General features: G+C 45.0%; 1 long non-coding RNA gene across 4 annotated transcripts; it reads right to left on the minus strand.

Annotated features, from left to right (window-relative positions):
• Positions 1 to 10931: 10931 nt before the first annotated feature.
• Positions 10932 to 15744, minus strand: LOC140908487 (uncharacterized). Of its 4 annotated transcripts, XR_012157884.2 has the most exons (3): positions 15638 to 15744; positions 15331 to 15408; positions 10932 to 14311 (listed from the first exon to the last, which is right to left on the minus strand). It is a non-coding gene; the product is annotated as an uncharacterized LOC140908487 (long non-coding RNA). The 4 variants fall into 4 exon arrangements; XR_013635534.1 differs by lacking the exon at positions 15638 to 15744 and having other exon boundaries at positions 10932 to 13101; positions 15331 to 15583; XR_012157885.2 differs by lacking the exon at positions 15638 to 15744 and having other exon boundaries at positions 10932 to 14308; positions 15331 to 15583.
• Between the last annotated feature and the right edge of the window lie 2065 nt (positions 15745 to 17809).

Below are 17809 nucleotides of genomic sequence, written 5' to 3' on the forward strand. Positions count from 1 at the left end.
AAAGTAGGCATTGAGCGCTTGAGCACTTTTCCTCACTATAATCTTCTGTTTCCAGCTCACCTTCAATGAGCAGCACACACACACAATCCTTGACCTATCTTATTTGTCTGACGTATTTGAAGAACCTCTTCTTCTCGTCTCTATCATTCCTTCCCAACCGTAACTCATTCTTTGCCTTGGCTTTCCTGCTTTTGTCCCTACATGCTCGCGCTAATCAGAGGACGCCATTTTGTAGAACAGTTGTTCTGGGAAGGCAGATGCATTCAGGGGCGAAATGGAATTGTCCTGTGGGCTGGATGCCACCTGTGGGCCACCAACCGGAGCACCATAAGTGAGGTGTATCGGGTCATCTGCTTAGGCATTGAAGCCCTCTCTTCTCCCCATTCCTCTCCTCAGCATTTCACTGATAGCTGGTGTAGACAGCTCCCCACTCAGCTGACCAGCTTCTGAAAATCCTTCTGTAGGCACCTAAATCTCACCACACATTGCAGGGGAGCCTGGGTGCCTCGCTCAGGGTTGAAAATCCCACCAGATAGCAGGGCTCTGAAGGTTAGCCATTGCAAAAGCTAGTGACACAATGCCTAAGTACCTGTAAGGATCTGGATTTCAACTCTCTGTGCCTCCATTCCCCATTCTTAAAACAGGGGTAACAGCACTGACCTCCCTCACCAAGGTGTTGTGAGGGTAAATACATTAACGATTGTCAGGTGTTCAGACACTACGGTAACGGAGGCCAGATGAATATCTTAGGTAGAATACCAGAGGATCTGATTTCTGAGTTTGAAAATGGTGCAGGCAACAGATGAGTCCTAGGAAACAAAGTGAGGAGGCAACGCACCGTGCATTGTAAAAATTGCCCAGAATGCTATATGGCTGGAAACAGTGCAAAGAAACCTGGGAGATACTTACTTACAACAGGTTTCAGAGTAGCAGCCGTCTTAGTCTGTATTCGCAAAAAGAAAAGGAGGACTTGTGGCACCTTAGAGACTAACCAATTTATTTGAGCATAAGCTTTCGTGAGCTACAGCTCACTTCATCGGCTGTATGCTCAAATAAATTTGTTAGTCTCTAAGGTGCCACAATTACTCCTTTTCTTTTTACTTACAACACAATGCTGTTGGATGTATGTTAACAGAATGCTGGTAGACCCAAGACTTGCAATGTGATGTCTTATATTCTTATATTCTTTGGATCATTAAAATCATGCCAGTCTAAGAGAAGATGGGCCTGATTCTCCACCATTTTAATACAGTTTTTACCTCAGTATATAGCTCAGCTGGTGAGAATGACAGTAGCTCGGTTGACTTCAATGGAGCTAAGCTGATTAACACCAGCTGAGGAATTGGCTCAGTGAAGCTCGACCAGCATAGAAGTGGTGTAACACACTGGGTAATGTGGCCCAGTATATTATCTCCACAATTACTATTATGGCTGGAACCAATTATGGGGAACCAATTATTGTTCTCCTAATTAGCCCAAGCCTAAAATGAATGACTGCATAATCTACTGAGCGTGAAACTTGTTTTTTGGTCGAAGTGCTTGGGAAATCTCAGTTCAGTTTCAAAATCTTGTGTGTGTCCTCTCCACACTGAGGGAGGGGTGGACTGGGTAATAAGCTTCCACGGGTCAGACTTCTGACCAGGGAAGATGGTATAGTTCTGGGGTGCAAGGCTGGTGGGTTGGGCGATTTGCTGTTGCCTTTCTCTGTGTAATTCATGAGTGGCTCAGGGAGCATTCATGCAATCTAGCTGGGTGGGGGGCTTCACATGCAGTTGTGCTGAGTGATCACAGTGCCTGGAGGGGCTTCCCGCTAGCAAAGCATTGTGAGAGACAGCCCAGGCTGGAGGGTTAAGAGGGCACAGCGGTACCCCAGTTCTAGATCGTACCCTGGGGATCCCATCAAAGATGTCACTTCCCTAAGGTCACACAAAGGCCAGAGCCAGGAATAGACTCCAGGTCTCCTATGTCCCACACCAGTGCTCTCATCACGAGGCTACACTGCCTTCCCAGTTAATACATTAACAACTTTTGTAACACTATGCCTTTTTCCAGTAAAGAAAAGTCCCTCCAGGGCTGGTCCCTGCAGAGACCAAGGTAAGGGCTGTGAGGGAGAGCTGGGCACGGGGCAGGGGGATAGGGCACTGGGAAAAGGAGCTGATTTGTGGAGAAAAGCTGGAGGTAACAATATTTTGCCGCTGCACAGAAATGACAAAGCCGCTGTGAGTTCCATTGTTTCTCGCTGTTGCCTTATTTTAGGAGGTTAATATTACTCATTTGGATAGTATGGCTTATAGGCTCACCAATTAATCTAATCAGAAGATAATGAGGTTCTTGTCCCAGAATCAGGCTACACAGAGTTTGCAAGGACTCTCGAGGGTATGACAAGGATGTTCACACTGAGACAAATATAGTCTTAAAGAATTTTATTGAGATAAATGGAATTCTGATCAAATAGTAATCTAATGCTAACATAATCAGAGTTACAAATGCAATACTATTATTCTAAAGATACATGTGGTATTACATACTATAAAGCTTTTCATAGAATCATAGAATCATAGAATATCAGGGTTGGAAGGGACCCCAGAAGGTCATCTAGTCCAACCCCCTGCTCGAAGCAGGACCAATTCCCAGTTAAATCATCCCAGCCAGGGCTTTGTCAAGCCTGACCTTAAAATCCTCTAAGGAAGGAGATTCTACCACCTCCCTAGGTAACGCATTCCAGTGTTTCACCACCCTCTTAGTGAAAAAGTTTTTCCTAATATCCAATCTAAACCTCCCCCACTGCAACTTGAGACCCTTACTCCTCGTTCTGTCATCTGCTACCATTGAGAACAGTCTAGAGCCATCCTCTTTGGAACCCCCTTTCAGGTAGTTGAAAGCAGCTATCAAATCCCCCCTCATTCTTCTCTTCTACAGACTAAACAATCCCAGCTCTCTCAGCCTCTCCTCATAAGTCATGTGTTCTAGGCCCCTAATCATTTTTGTTGCCCTTCGTTGGACTCTCTCCAATTTATCCACATCCTTCTTGTAGTGTGGGGCCCAAAACTGGACACAGTACTCCAGATGAGGCCTCACCAATGTCGAATAGAGGGGAACGATCACATCCCTCGATCTGCTCGCTATGCCCCTACTTATACATCCCAAAATGCCATTGGCCTTCTTGGCAACAAGGGCACACTGCTGACTCATATCCAGCTTCTCATCCACTGTCACCCCTAGGTCCTTTTCCGCAGAACTGCTGCCTAGCCATTCGGCCCCTAGTCTGTAGCGGTGCATTGGATTCTTCCGTCCTAAGTGCAGAACCCTGCACTTATCCTTATTGAAGCTCATCAGATTTCTTTTGGCCCAATCCTCCAATTTGTCTAGGTCCTTCTGTATCCTATCCCTCCCCTCCAGCGTATCTACCACTCCTCCCAGTTTAGTATCATCCGCAAATTTGCTGAGAGTGCAATCTACACCATCCTCCAGATCATTTATGAAGATATTGAACAAAACCGGCTCCAGGACCGACCCCTGGGGCACTCCACTTGACACCGGCTGCCAACTAGACATGGAGCCATTGATCACTACCCGTTGAGCCCGACAATCTAGCCAGCTTTCTACCCACCTTATAGTGCATTCATCCAGCCCATACTTCCTTAACTTGCTGACAAGAATACTGTGGGAGACCGTGTCAAAAGCTTTGCTAAAGTCAAGAAACAATACATCCACTGCTTTCCCTTCATCCACTGAACCAGTAATCTCATCATAGAAGGCGATTAGATTAGTCAGGTATGACCTTCCCTTGGTGAATCCATGCTGGCTGTTCCTGATCACTTTCCTCTCATGCAAGTGCTTCAGGATTGATTCTTTGAGGACCTGCTCCATGATTTTTCCAGGGACTGAGGTGAGGCTGACTGGCCTGTAGTTCCCAGGATCCTCCTTCTTCCCTTTTTTAAAGATTGGCACTACATTAGCCTTTTTCCAGTCATCCGGGACTTCCCCCATTCGCCACGAGTTTTCAAAGATAATGGCCAATGGCTCTGCAATCACAGCCGCCAATTCCTTCAGCACTCTCGGATGCAACTCGTCCGGCCCCATGGACTTGTGCATGTCCAGCTTTTCTAAATAGTCCCTAACCACCTCTATCTCCACAGAGGGCTGGCCATCTCTTCCCCATTTTGTGATGCCCAGCGCAGCAGTCTGGGAGCTGACCTTGTTAGTGAAGACAGAGGCAAAAAAAGCATTGAGTACATTAGCTTTTTCCACATCCTCTGTCACTAGGTTGCCTCCCTCATTCAGTAAGGGGCCCACACTTTCCTTGGCTTTCTTCTTGTTGCCAACATACCTGAAGAAACCCTTCTTGTTACTCTTGACATCTCTCGCTAGCTGCAGCTCCAGGTGCGATTTGGCCCTCCTGATATCATTCCTACATGCCCGAGCAATATTTTTATACTCATCCCTGGTCATATGTCCAACCTTCCACTTCTTGTAAGCTTCTTTTTTATGTTTAAGATCCGCTAGGATTTCACCATTAAGCCAAGCTGGTCGCCTGCCATATTTACTATTCTTTCGACTCATCGGGATGGTTTGTCCCTGTAACCTCAACAGGGATTCCTTGAAATACAGCCAGCTCTGCTGGACTCCTTTCCCCTTCATGTTAGTCCCCCAGGGGATCCTGGCCATCCGTTTTGATTAATATACTCACACCCTTACTTGATAACCTTGTGGTAAGAGACAAAGGACCAGCCTCACCTCTGGCATGCCAAGAGAGTTTTGGTCCAGGTTCCTCAATTCTTGAGTGCGAGGTGCAGAGCTTAGGAGAAGCTAAAGAGATCTCAAAGCTAACTTAGAGTTTTACTTAACTTACTGACTTAAAACTTACATTTAAGAACTAATAGACTAATAAACAAAGAAGCCTGGAAACGTGAAGCTCGAAGCTCAGAACCCCTGAAGCTTAGAAACTTAGACACTTCCTTGGCATGGTGGGTCACCCCTCTCATAGAGCTTGAGTACTTGAGCCCTTCTTCTATGTCCAAATTTAGTTTCCTCACCCAAAAATGTTAGGATACACCTACTCCATGGACTACTATGTTTGTACATAGTGATGACATATACATACATATTAAAGACAATAGAACATTCTCACATTTGTTATTTCTGTCCTACCTGGTTATTTTAGTTCTTTCCTTGTGGTGTACCTGTTAAGTTCACAGGGGATATAAACTTAGGAAGCCCCTGATGCCAACCTGCTTCAATGCATCCTTTATTATGCATCCTATGTTAAAGGTCGCAGCCATATATGGACTTTATGCTTTAGTTCATCACGCCCTATCTAGGTGAAAGCTCCCAACCATATGTATGCTAACTTTGCCTTAGCACAATATACAGGATGTGGCCTGTAGGTCCCTTGAGTTACAGCCAAAATACTTTACTATAAACCTATAAATCTATTAAAATAAAACAAATAATCCAACCCATAAGAAAATAAGAAATCTATAAGACACGCTATATAGGCATGCAAGCAGGCTAGCCCTATAGGCTACATCTCTCTCCATGGGAGGACCCCATGTGGCTTCCTCCGATAAACCCAGACTTGCAAATGTAGTTAGGCTTCTAAAGAGCCCAAATATCCAGACTTATAAATTAGTCTGTCTTGGGGAAATAAACACACACACACACACACACAGAGTGATACTAATGCAAGGATTGCTTTTAATTATAGGAACATGATTTCAGAACAGCTTGAGATATATATATATATATATGGATGGACACATTTGGTCTGGATGCTCTGAATTCTGTGTCTGGAGTTCTGACGTCTCCACTCACGGTCTTATACAGCACACTACGCCTGGGTAACACATTCCACTTGTCACTTCTTTATCAAAGCATCGATCATTTCTGCAAGTACCGCCAGAAAACGAGCACACCATAGGGTTGGCCTGACCACCAGGAGCTGCACACACAAAAAAATCTCTGTGATTTTTATATTCACAAATTCAAGCTATGTGGATTTCCGAACAAGAGAGATAGTCCATTCAGTCAGTGAAGAGCACAGGTAAGTCAGCTACCGACAGGCGGAATCTATTATCCTAACAGCAAGACTATCATTCATCATTACAAACCCATCCAACTCTTAGTAATAACACAGCACAGATGGATACACCATTCTGGATTAAAAGATCAAAGCACGTGTTTTCCTGTGTTAACATATTTGAGATAAGTACAGCATCCTTTCTGTGAAACCCGTCCCACTGTCCTGTGCCCCTCTTCCCGCACAGAGGCTTTCTACCTTTGCTTTCTTACACAAAAGCCCAAATACGATTTCATTGGGTTCTGTAGATAGTGAGTACCCTCTTGTTCCAGTGGATTAAAAAACAAAACCCGAGATATTATGATGCCTTCGTGTAAAGAGCAGGGATGCAGATTTGGAGTAATCATCAGCGTTCACATGGGTTCACATTTTGGGGGTAGGTGGATCCCACCCTTAATTCTTCTTCTCATGCTGTAAAACACTCTAGATGCCGTTAGTGATTTTAAATTGCTCCCTTTCCCCTGTTTAAGCCAATCAGGCTTTGTCTCCCCAAAAGAGGGAGCAGAAAGGCAGGCAACAACGGTGAAGGGGAAGTTGGAGACCACTGGCGTAGGAGCTGCTGAGCAGTGACAGAGCCACTTTAAATATAACACAGCCGTAGTTTCATGGGCCTGGATTCTCTGAGGAGCTCAGGCTAGACTGTCAATGCTCAGCACCCTCAATTCAGGCTGTTCAGCCAAGTGGCTCAGCAGCCAGCAGGTCCCCAGGGTGAATTTCAAAAGAGCCCACGCTCCACACTGAATTCTTTTGAAATATCTGGTCAGTTCGTACCCCACAACACACCAGACCTGTGTGTGTGTCAGGCACACTTTGCTGTGTGTTATTGCTTACACACACACACACACACACACACACTCACAGACATACATCCACATGCACACTCACACACAGGTATCTACAACTGTCTCTCCACAGACCATGGATATCGTTCTCTCACGTAATCAGATATTCCACTGGCAAACATATATTTCTCCAAATTACCTTCGACAACATCAACATCTTCCACTCCTATCCCACCATCCAGGTTTTGGGGCTCCCCTTGTGGCACATCCTCAGGAACAGGCATGGGATTGGCCTGGACATGGAAAACTAAGCAGAAAACAGCAAAGAGAAGGTAAAGGGTCTTCATGGCCGAAGATTGGCTGGATCCCAGAGTCACTGAAGAGAAGAGGCACGGAGAGTCAGTGAGACAGGTGCTCCTCTGCAGAAAGAGGAAGGAGAGTCTCTGCATTTATGCAGTTCCCTAAGGAGGAAAGAAGATTAATTTACTTTGTGGGAGGATTTTTAGGGTGCGGCTCCAGAGGCCATGAAATTGCTCCAAACCCGCTTTGATGTTGTTCTTATCTGGCCACTCTGCTCTCAGTCTGTCATCCTTTCTACTGACAATCCCTCGCGGGAGATAAGCCCTCCTGCTCCCCAGCTGTGTGAGTATCTGTTGTCTGTTGTGCAGCTGGCACATCTGAAGGATCCATCGTCTCCCTCTTCCCAGATATCATCATGTTTAATTCAATCATTTCCGTCATAAACAAACACACGGAGCTGCTCCTAACTCAGTCTCTGGGCACCTTTGGCCATCGGTTACAAACCATCACAAGAGAACAGCAGAATCCTCCCAACACATAACATCCCCCCAGGATCCTCAACGAGTCCCCATCACTCCTAGCCATCTGCAGCCTCTTATATTCCTCAAAGAAACCCCAGCCTCAGCTATCTGCTCCTTCCCCGAGTGCCTGCTGAGGAAACCAGGCTTTTCAGCATGCCCTGACAGCCTGTAAATTCAGGCTGTTGCAGATGGAAGTGGATAGTGGATTCCAAAGCTGAGGGGGGCTCGCTGAGAAAGCCTTGGCAACACTTCACTCCCTAGTGTATTAAGGGAGCAGCAGCTCCAGTGGCCTTGCTGACTGGCGCAGCAAAGTCATGGGGAGCGTGGTGGTCTTCCACATAGGGTCATCCAGGCAGTGTTAGGATTTATAGGCCAGAACCTACCCCCTTCTGCTCCACCTGGATGCCAGCTGGAATGGTATTTTATATAGGTTGGACGCTCTTTGGCTTAAAGATTCTGCCTTTTTGTTCTGTTTCCACAGCATGTAGCACAATGGAGGCCTGGTCCATGACTGGCGCTCTGGGATGCCACTGCAATACAATAATAACACCACATATTTCTATTGCTTTGCTTCCAGAAACGGAGAGCCCAGGGATAGACCAGGCCACATTCTTGCATGTGTGAAGGTGCAAGAACCGTCCCCTCCTTGGGCCCCTCACACAATGACTAGAGATAATCAGTCTCCTCACCCTGGAGAGTGTATGTGTAACTTACTGTTCAGTGTACTAAATGCATCCAATGAAGTGTGCTCTAGCTCACGAAAGCTTATGCTCAAATAAATTTGTTAGTCTCTAAGGTGCCACAAGTCCTCCTGTTCTTTTTGTTCAGTGTATGTTACAGGAACCCCTCAGTGCCCAACTTGCAAAGGAAGTGAGCTGTTACAGCCTCAACTGGGGAGTCTTGGCTGTTTAACTCAAGCTATAACAGCTCCTGCCGTTAGCTCTGAAGCTCTTCGGTTCAATCACGGGCGTATCAGCCAAGATGGCAGTTGTCACACATTTATTGCTGTCTCCTAGCACTCCAGGGGTGCAAACCACCTCAAAGTGGGAGGAATGAGAAGAAGTTAGGGTAATATCTTCTCTCCTCATTGACCAGCAGAGCTGTCTGGGCCCAGAATGTCCCTCGGGATGGTCCTGAGCAATGTGCAGGCCTCCCCTGTACAAAGGGGGACACAGTGATAACCCCCACTGTGCAATTTCACTTATCTCTGTTAATGAGGCAAAACTACCTGCAGAAGCACATTCAGGCCACCAGGGTGTGTCCTGCGGAGCAGCTTCAATGGGATAAGCCTGGCTCATATCAGGGGAGGGGCTTTGTGGAAGGACCAGCTTGGCCATCCTCTCTCCACATTGCTTCCCCTCCTGAAAACCCTGTCTCTGTCATGGCCAATGCCTCTATGAACTTTGCTGATATTGGCACAGGTGAGGAGAAACTTGTGACTACCTTACATAGAACCACAGAACCCATGAGCCACTGTCAGCAAAGTTCATACAGGCCTTGTCCAGGTGTAACGATGCTGGTTCTGGCGGGACCCTACTGAGAGTGCCAATTCAGGACAAATTGCTTACAGCAGGGCAGTTACAGCCCAAGGCTGGGGTTTCTATGCACACCAAGGCAAACCAAACCAGCCAAACAGAGAAGACTTTGGTTTTACCCCATTGGCTAACCACAAGTCACACAAGCAATTCCCTTTGACACTCCAGTTTCCCAGTATCACCACCAGTGCCCCTCGTTATGGGGACAAATGGTTATGAAAACCAATACCCCAGTAAAAGAAAAAAGGTTCTCTCGATCCCAAAGGACCAAGCCCCAGACCCAGGTCAATATACAAATCAGATCTTACCCACAAATCACGCTGTTGCCAATCCTTTAGGATATAAAATCTAAAGGTTTATTCATAAAAGGAAATAGATATAGATGAGAGCTAGAATTGGGTAAATGGAATCAATTACATACAGTAATGGCAAAGTTCTTGGTTCAGGCTTGCAGCAGTGATAGAATAAACTGCAGGTTCAAATCAAGTCTCTGGAGAACATCCACAGCTGGGATGGGTCATCAGTCCTTTGTTCAAAGCTTCAGTGTAGCAAAGTTCCTCCAGAGGTAAGAAGCAGGATTGAAGACCAGATGGAGGAGCTGCAGCAGCTTTTTATATTCTCTTGCCATGTGGTTTTTCTTTCTTTGTCCCAAAGACAAGCTGTCCATCACATGGCCTGGAAAAACCTCAGAGTTCTGTCCATAGACAGGTCCCTGCATACCTTGCTGAGTCGCAAGGCGTGTCTGCCTACTCTCAATGGGTCAGTTGTATAGCTGATGGTCCTTAATGGGCCATCCAGCAGGCTAGGCAGAGCTGACCCCAACTTGTCTGGGGTGTCACCCAGAAGCATAGCATAAGTTTGAAACATAGACAGTATAGAGCCAATACTTATATCTTTAAATACAAAAATGATACATGCAAACAGACAGCATAATCATACCCAACAAACTATAACCTCGTCTTAGACACCTTATTTGACCCCCTTTATACAAGATTTGGTGCCACTACAGGACCTTGGTTGCAACAATGTTCTATACAGTCCCAGTGCAAGTCAATAACGTCACATCAGGATAGACACGAGATCTTCAGGAGGGGATGCAATGCAGGGAGCAGAGGGCCAGGCAGGTCCTTCCACAAAGCCATTCTCCTCCCTATATTCATTCACATGTGCCAACAAATCGTCAGAAGGATAACTCTGCACTGCAAGCCTAGGCAGTCACAAATCTGGATTCAGGCCCAACAAAAATCATGAGATTGTCTTTGAGATTGTGTTTTAAAAAAATAATTATGGCTATTTTTCCTTGGCCTTCTGGGTTCTGAGGCTTTATGGAACATTACAGTCACATTCTCATACTTCCCCACAAAGAGGAGGGCTAGAAACTGGGAAACATATTTTTTGTTTTTTAAATGAAAGCTGAGAATCAAAGGACAGAGGAACCATTTTGGGGATGGTCTACGTATACTTAATCTTGCCTCAGTGCAGGGGGATGGACTAGATGACATCTTGAGGCCCCTTTCAGCACTACATTTCTATGATTCCATGATTATGATAATCTACTCTGGCCTCCAGCATAATATAAGCCAAAGAACCTCACCCACTAATTTTTGCATCATGCCCATAACTTTGGTTTCAGCTATACCATATCTTTTAGAAAGTTAGCCCAGTCTTGATATAGAGACGGCAAGTGATGAAGAATCCACCACAACCCTTGCTAACTTGTTCCAATGGTCAATTGCCTTAGCTGTTAAAAACATTTCTAGCCTGGATTCTTCTAGCTTTAGGCACCATCTATCAGATCTCATTATGCCTTTCTTCTGCAATTGCTTGATTCCAGCAGCTGGGGCTTAAACAAAAGCACCAAATATTGCAAGACTCACAATGAAATCATGAGAGTTGGCAACACAGGTTGATGTTCCACTTCGCCTGACTCTCAATTTACTTGTCTCTCTTTGGCTGTGAGCTCCTCAAAGAAGGGATCACACTTTCGTCTACGGTCTGGAAAGAGCCTAATGTGGCTAATGTAATAATGATGCCGATGACAATGATGATGATGAAGAAACTGTCCTAGAATGTGAACCAGGTACCTCAGCGGAAATGTAGCCTAATGGACAGTGGAATGGTTGGCAGATGCTTCACAAGAGAAATAATAAGTGACATGGATAACTGTGTATGTTACCTGAATAAGGAGGAGATGAGAAACAGATACTGGAGTTATCTACATGTATGAAAACAAAGGAAAGAGAGCAGTTAGATTATATGGTATGAAGGTGATTGCCACACAGTGTGGGACACTCTCATGCTACAGGGCCGGACACTCTCATGCTGCAGGGTTAGCTCAGCACTGAGCTCCTAGTAAGATGTCATCCACACCCTGAACTTCTCAATCCACTTTGCTCATCCCAGGCTTCCATACCAAGATGATTCCACCACTGGTTGGCCAGACCCAAAGAATTATCTCCACAGACTCAAGTACCAGGTCCCCATCTAGCAATTACCACCATCTGTGGAATCTCCCGGCAACCACCACAGACCCCTTATTGTGCTTCTCCAATATAAGGACAGGAAGGATGGTCCCGGGGCTAGGGACCAGCCTGGGACTTGAGGACCTGGCTTCAATTCCAGGCTTCACCACAGACTTCTTGTGTGAAGTTGGTCAAGTCACTTAGGCTCAGTTTCTTAGGCATCTAAGACCATCGTTTAGGTGCCACTGTCATTTTCAAAGCTGCCGCTCAGCTGCCCTAACTCCACAGGCACCTAAATCCCCTTGGCTGACCCCACAGCGAATGGCTTTTTTGCAGCCCTCACTCAAGCCCAAACTCTGGAGCTATGAAGTGGGATTTTTCAACTAGACAGGGGAATGCCTATTTTTGATAGGGAGTTAATCTTATAGGCGGTCTCTGAGCATGCCTAAGACCTGTTACCTGCCAGCCCCAACATCAGGAAGGCCAGAGACAGGCTATGGATGGGGGGGAGGGGACAGAAGACTATCATCAGAAAGGACAGCCCAGAGCTCAGGGAAACACAGGGTGAGCATGAGAAAGATATTGAGCAGCAGACTGAAAGAGGGTGAGTCTTGGCTTCTATGGCATGGGCTACCTAAGCGACTGACCTTGCTTAGAAGCCTAACTCCAGGAGAGAGTTTGTGACTGAAGATCCCAAGCAGAAGGAGGGCCTATCCCTGGCCCATCATTGTCCTTCATGCAGCATGACATTGTAAGTATGGTGAGTGAGTGGTTACGCTGTGCAGAGGACACCATTTGTAGCGTATTTCCCCTGGGATGGTGAACAAATTCAGGGACCAGACGAAATCATCCCCATGGGCTGGTTTTCCCCCTGTAGGCCACCAGTTGAAGCACCATGAGCCAGGTGCACCAGGTCACCCGCTTAGGTGCCTAAGCCCCTCCCTTCTCCCCACCCCTCTTCTCAGCATTTCAGTCCTGGCTAGCTTAGGCAGCTCTCCACTCAGCTGACCAGCTTGTGAAAATCCCTTCGACAGACACCTAACTCTCCCCATACATTGTAAGGGAAACTTGGGCACCTTGCTCAGGCTTGAAAATCCCACTGGGCAGCATGGTTAGGCATTGCATGAGTCAGTAACACAATGCTTAAGTGCCTTTAAGAATCTGGATTTAAACTCTCTGTGCCTCCGTTCCCCATTCTTAAAACAGAGGTAACAGCACTGACCTCCCTCACCAAGGCGTTGTGAGGGTAAATACATTAACGATTGTCAGGTGCTCAGATGCTATTGTAATGAGGCCAGATAAGTACCTTAGCTAACACACCACAGGATCTGCTTTACTCTCATTCCATACACAGGATTGCAAGTACTCTTCAGTCGTGATGGCACCACGTAGTTTGAAAATGGCACTGGAATCAGATGAGTTCTGAGAAAAAGAGGAAATAAGGAGGTCACCCACTGTCCATTGTGAAAACTGCCCAGAAGGCTTTGAGGCTGGAAACAGTGCCAAGGACCCTGGGAGATACTTACCCACAATGCAATGCCATTCAATCTATGTGAGCAGAATGCTGTGTAGACACAAGCCTCGTAATGCGATATGACTTGTGACAGTGTGAATGCACAAAACCAGTGTAATGCAATGGTTTAGCAACATTGATAGAAGACAAAATAGTGCAATATTTGTGTGTAGACAAGCAAAAGGAGTAATGGGGTCTCTCTATTGACCTTATAGAGACCCTCGTGCCCTAGTAGCTGAGCACCTAACCCAGTGTAAATTTAGACTGGCAATCAGTAGATAATCCCCACCATAAGCACCATTAGACAGTGTTAGCACATTGCAAGGGAAGAGGTAGAAGCTGCATTGCTTGGTACATTTTCCACTAGACTGCACAGGACACAAGGAAATGGACTGATAAAATCAATCTGGCACTGGTCCCAAAGAACAGACTAGATGACCTACCTGTTCTTTCCTAACATCTGATTTTCATGAGTCAATGATTTCTATGTTGTGAAGGCTGCTGTGAAGCACAGGGGCCTGCCTGGATAACAAAGTCATCTTTTCTGGCCCTACATCATCTGTATGCATGGGGGATTAGAGGAATGAAAAGACCTGTTGCTCTGATATGGTGACTCTACCCTAAGAGCCATAACCTTTAAGTTTATCCTGGAGTTGCTGAGGATCATCCCTCCTGCTCACCACCTGTTTCACTGTTTATTCAGTTGTGCAGACACTGTATAGCATCAAGGGGACCTTTGACTTTTACAGCAGGTACAAAGACAATTATCCTTTCAAGTCCGGGAGTAGATAACACATAAAAACATTAATGAGGAATCCTTTCAATTGGGCTGTTTTTTTCCCCAAGTTACTCCTGATGACATCCTCACTCCTCAAGTCTTTCAGCTTGCTCTTCATGCACACGCTTTCCCATGGGCCTCTAGCTCTCTTCTGACCATGAGCTGGCAGGTTTCCATGTTCCTATACCCACCTTTAATGATTCCTGGTGGAGTCCTGGTGCTGCTTTTGGGTTCTATTCTCATGGGCAGCAGGAATTGTTCAGATGCGGGTTGCATCGCTCACCAGCACACAGGAGAATTTAAACCAAACAACCAGATAACCAGCGAATCCTGAATCCCTACTTATAAAGAAATAATACAGCTGGATTTTTAGATACCTATCTGTGTCACTTTTCTGAGCATAAATGTATATTAAAATACTGTGACCAAGATTTTCCAAGCAGCTAGTGATTTTTAAGGGCCTCACTTTGGGGGTACTCAAACTGGCATACCTTCAAGGGGCCTGTTTTTCCCAAAAGAACTGAGCACCTGTTCTCTGACACTCAAGACCTTTCGAAGGTTTCTGAAGTTGAGCACCCAAAAATCACTGATCACTTTTGAAAACCTTGGCCTAAGGCTATTGCTTTGTTTATTTTCTATTTGTAATTCATGCTGTATGATTTGTAGGGCTAGTTTAAAAAAAAGGGGGGGAATTCTCTTCTAGGAAAAGTTTTTGACAAAATGAATTTTGTTTTATTTTGTTGGAAATTTTTCACTGAATGTTCTGATTTTTCAACAAAACAGTTCAGTACAAAAAATTTATTATGATTTGAATCCAATGGGGTTGAAATGTTGTGGGGTTTGAGGTCTGACCCCCCACCAACAGATAAAAAGGGGGAATGAGTGAGGGAATGAAGGATTTACCAGGGTAGGGACTGTGTTTGTCCAGCACCTAGCACAATGGGGTCCTAGGCCAAGACTGGGGCTCCTAGATACGACCACAAAACAAATAACAATAATTAATAATAATTCTTTCTTTCCAATGAGATAGAATTGGGAAAATGTTGAAACCATTCAAAGATTTTTGATTTTTTGATGAAATGTTTTGAAATGAACAATTTTTGTTTTGATTTGAATCAAATGGAACAAATGAAAAATGGTTCAGTTTTCATTTTTTATGGGTGTTTCCCCTTTTTTCCCTCTCTCTTTTCCTCTTAGAAAGAGAAAAAAAGTGAAACTGCTCCCCCACCTCCCAAAATGAAAAAGTTTGGATTTGTTTCCATGTGATTCAAATCAAAACAAAAATTGTTCATTTCAAAACATTTCATCAGAAAATAAAAGCATTTTTAATAGTATCAAGATATATTTTTTTTATTTTTACCTCAGCTGCAGGAAAGAATGCATCCCCCAGGAGAACAGTCAAACAGCTGGAAAGCAGGAGAGATTATCAACTCCAAATCTAGAATAAATAGAAAGAATTGCAGGTGGAGAGCAGAGACAGCAGATCAGAGCAACTTGGAATGACGTGGGAGGTAATTTTGCAATAACCTATCTGTATGATGGATGACTTCACTGATCCCATTTTTAGGGAAACCTGCCAGCTGATTTCCATGCAAATTATTAGTTGCAGTCTTCTTTCAGATAGGCTAACTCACAGTTACTTAGTAAGTGGAGATTTTCTAATTTACCCCACAGGGAGTCCCTTGTAGTCAGCAAGCACGTCTCTCAATCATAGGGTCAGTTTATCCATTGCTATTATGTGGGCCAGGCCTTCTGTAGATGGACTGGATAATTTCCAGCTTCTAGCTATTCCACTTTGTGCAACCAAGGAGAGAAGAGGACAGACATCTCATTGGTAGAGACTGGGGAGGAAGCTCTGTGTAAAACCCTGGAATCTACGGCCCATTGAACTGTAGCAGTGTCCAAAATGCACTGGCTGACCATTTGCCAAAAGTCAATGATGTGAGGAAACTCCCATCATATGTTCAGAAAGGAGCAACCTATGCCAAAGTAGAGGAGAACCAACGGTGATGTGTTGAACTTTACTGCTCATTTGTAGCTGAGTTTCCCTTGCTAAGTGATACAGACATTTTACCAGTTGTTGCCAATTTTTGTCAACTGGGCATTGAATAAGTGTAGTGTCTAGGTTTCTCTGCCAGACAGGTGTTTGTCCGTCTGCAGCCCTGATAATTGCATCCCCTAGGTGTAGTACCCTGACTATTTTACATTTTATCTGGAGACTGAGTCTCATGTACATTAAGGTTCCTGTAGTATGGCAGTGTGCAAGGGACTCATTCCTACTTTAAGGCTTCACACTGTCTTTACTGTGCCCAAGCAGCTTCAGCATCATGCATTCATACACCTATCTTTAATAGGGGAACAAAGAGGACTGGCGGAATTTAAGACCAGTCAGCTTAACTTCGATACGTGGCGAGATACTGGGACAAATTATTAAACAATCAATTTGTAAGCACCTGGAGAATAACAGGAATATAAGGAATAGCCAGCATGGATTTGTGAAGAAAAAAATCATGCCAAATCAACCTAATTTCCTTCTTTGACAGGATTATTGGTCTAATGGATAGGAGGAAGCTGTAGACAAAATATACCTTGAGTTTAGCAAGGCTTTTGACAAACTCCCACATGACGTTTCCATAAGCAAACTAGGGAGATGTAGTCTACAGCAGTGAGACTCAGACCTCAGTGGTTCAGGAGCCAAATTAGTGATCAACATTACTTAAAAGAGCCACAGTCATGCGAATTCATTGTTTCATTTACAGTAGTACTGTTCATATTTAAACAGTATGGCAGTGGAAATATCTATCTATCTATCTATCTATCTATCTATCTATCTATCTATCTATCTATCTATCTATCTATCTATCTATCTATCTAATTCTTACAGCAAATAAGTTAATAATTTAGTGCAAGTAGATAAGCTAATTGGTTAATCACATACTAAAAGCATCCTGACTGGTTAATAACTTAGATTGGTTAATAATTAAATCACACAGTGTTTTAATATCATGTGCTGCAAAGAGCCACAGGAGACACATTAAAGAACCACTTGTGAGCTGCAATCTGAATATCACTGGTCAAGGGGAAAGTCATAGAATCATAGAATCTCAGGGTTGGAAGAGACCTCAGGAGGTCATCTAGTCCAACCCCCTGCTCAAAGCAGGACCAACACCCACTAAATCATGCCAGCCAGGGCTTTATCAAGCCGGGCCTTAAAAACCTCTACTACCTCCCTAGGTAACCCCTTCCATTGCTTCACCATCCTCCTAGTGAAATAGTGTTTCCTAATATCCAACATAGACCTCCCCCACTGCAACTTGAGACCATTGCTCCTTGTTCTGTCATCTGCCACCACTGAGAACAGCCAAGCTCCATCCTCTTTGGAACCCCCTTTCAGGTATTTGAAGGCTGCTATCAAATCCCCCCTCACTCTTCTCTTCTGCAGACTAAACAAGCCCAGTTCCCTCAGCCTCTCCTTGTAAGTCATGTGCCCCAGCCCCCGATCATTTTTGTTGCCCTCCTCTGGACTCTCTCCAATTTGTCCACATCCTTTCTGTAGTGAGGGGCCCAAAACGGGATGCAATACACCATATGTGGCCTCACAATGTGCCGAATAGAGGGGAATAATCAATTCCTTCGATCTGTTGGCAATGCTCCTACTAATGCAGCCCAATATGCCATTAGCCTTCTTGGCAACAAGGGCACACTGCTGACTGATAACCTGCTTCTTGGCCATGTAATCCCCAGGTCCTTTTCTGCAGAACTGCTGCTTAGCTTGTCGGTCCCCAGCCTGTAGCGGTGCATGGGATTCTTCCTTCCTAAGTGCAGGACTCTCCACTTGT

The sequence above is a fragment of the Lepidochelys kempii genome, chromosome 3 (assembly GCF_965140285.1).
Source record: "Lepidochelys kempii isolate rLepKem1 chromosome 3, rLepKem1.hap1, whole genome shotgun sequence".
NCBI classification, from domain to species: domain Eukaryota; kingdom Metazoa; phylum Chordata; order Testudines; family Cheloniidae; genus Lepidochelys; species Lepidochelys kempii.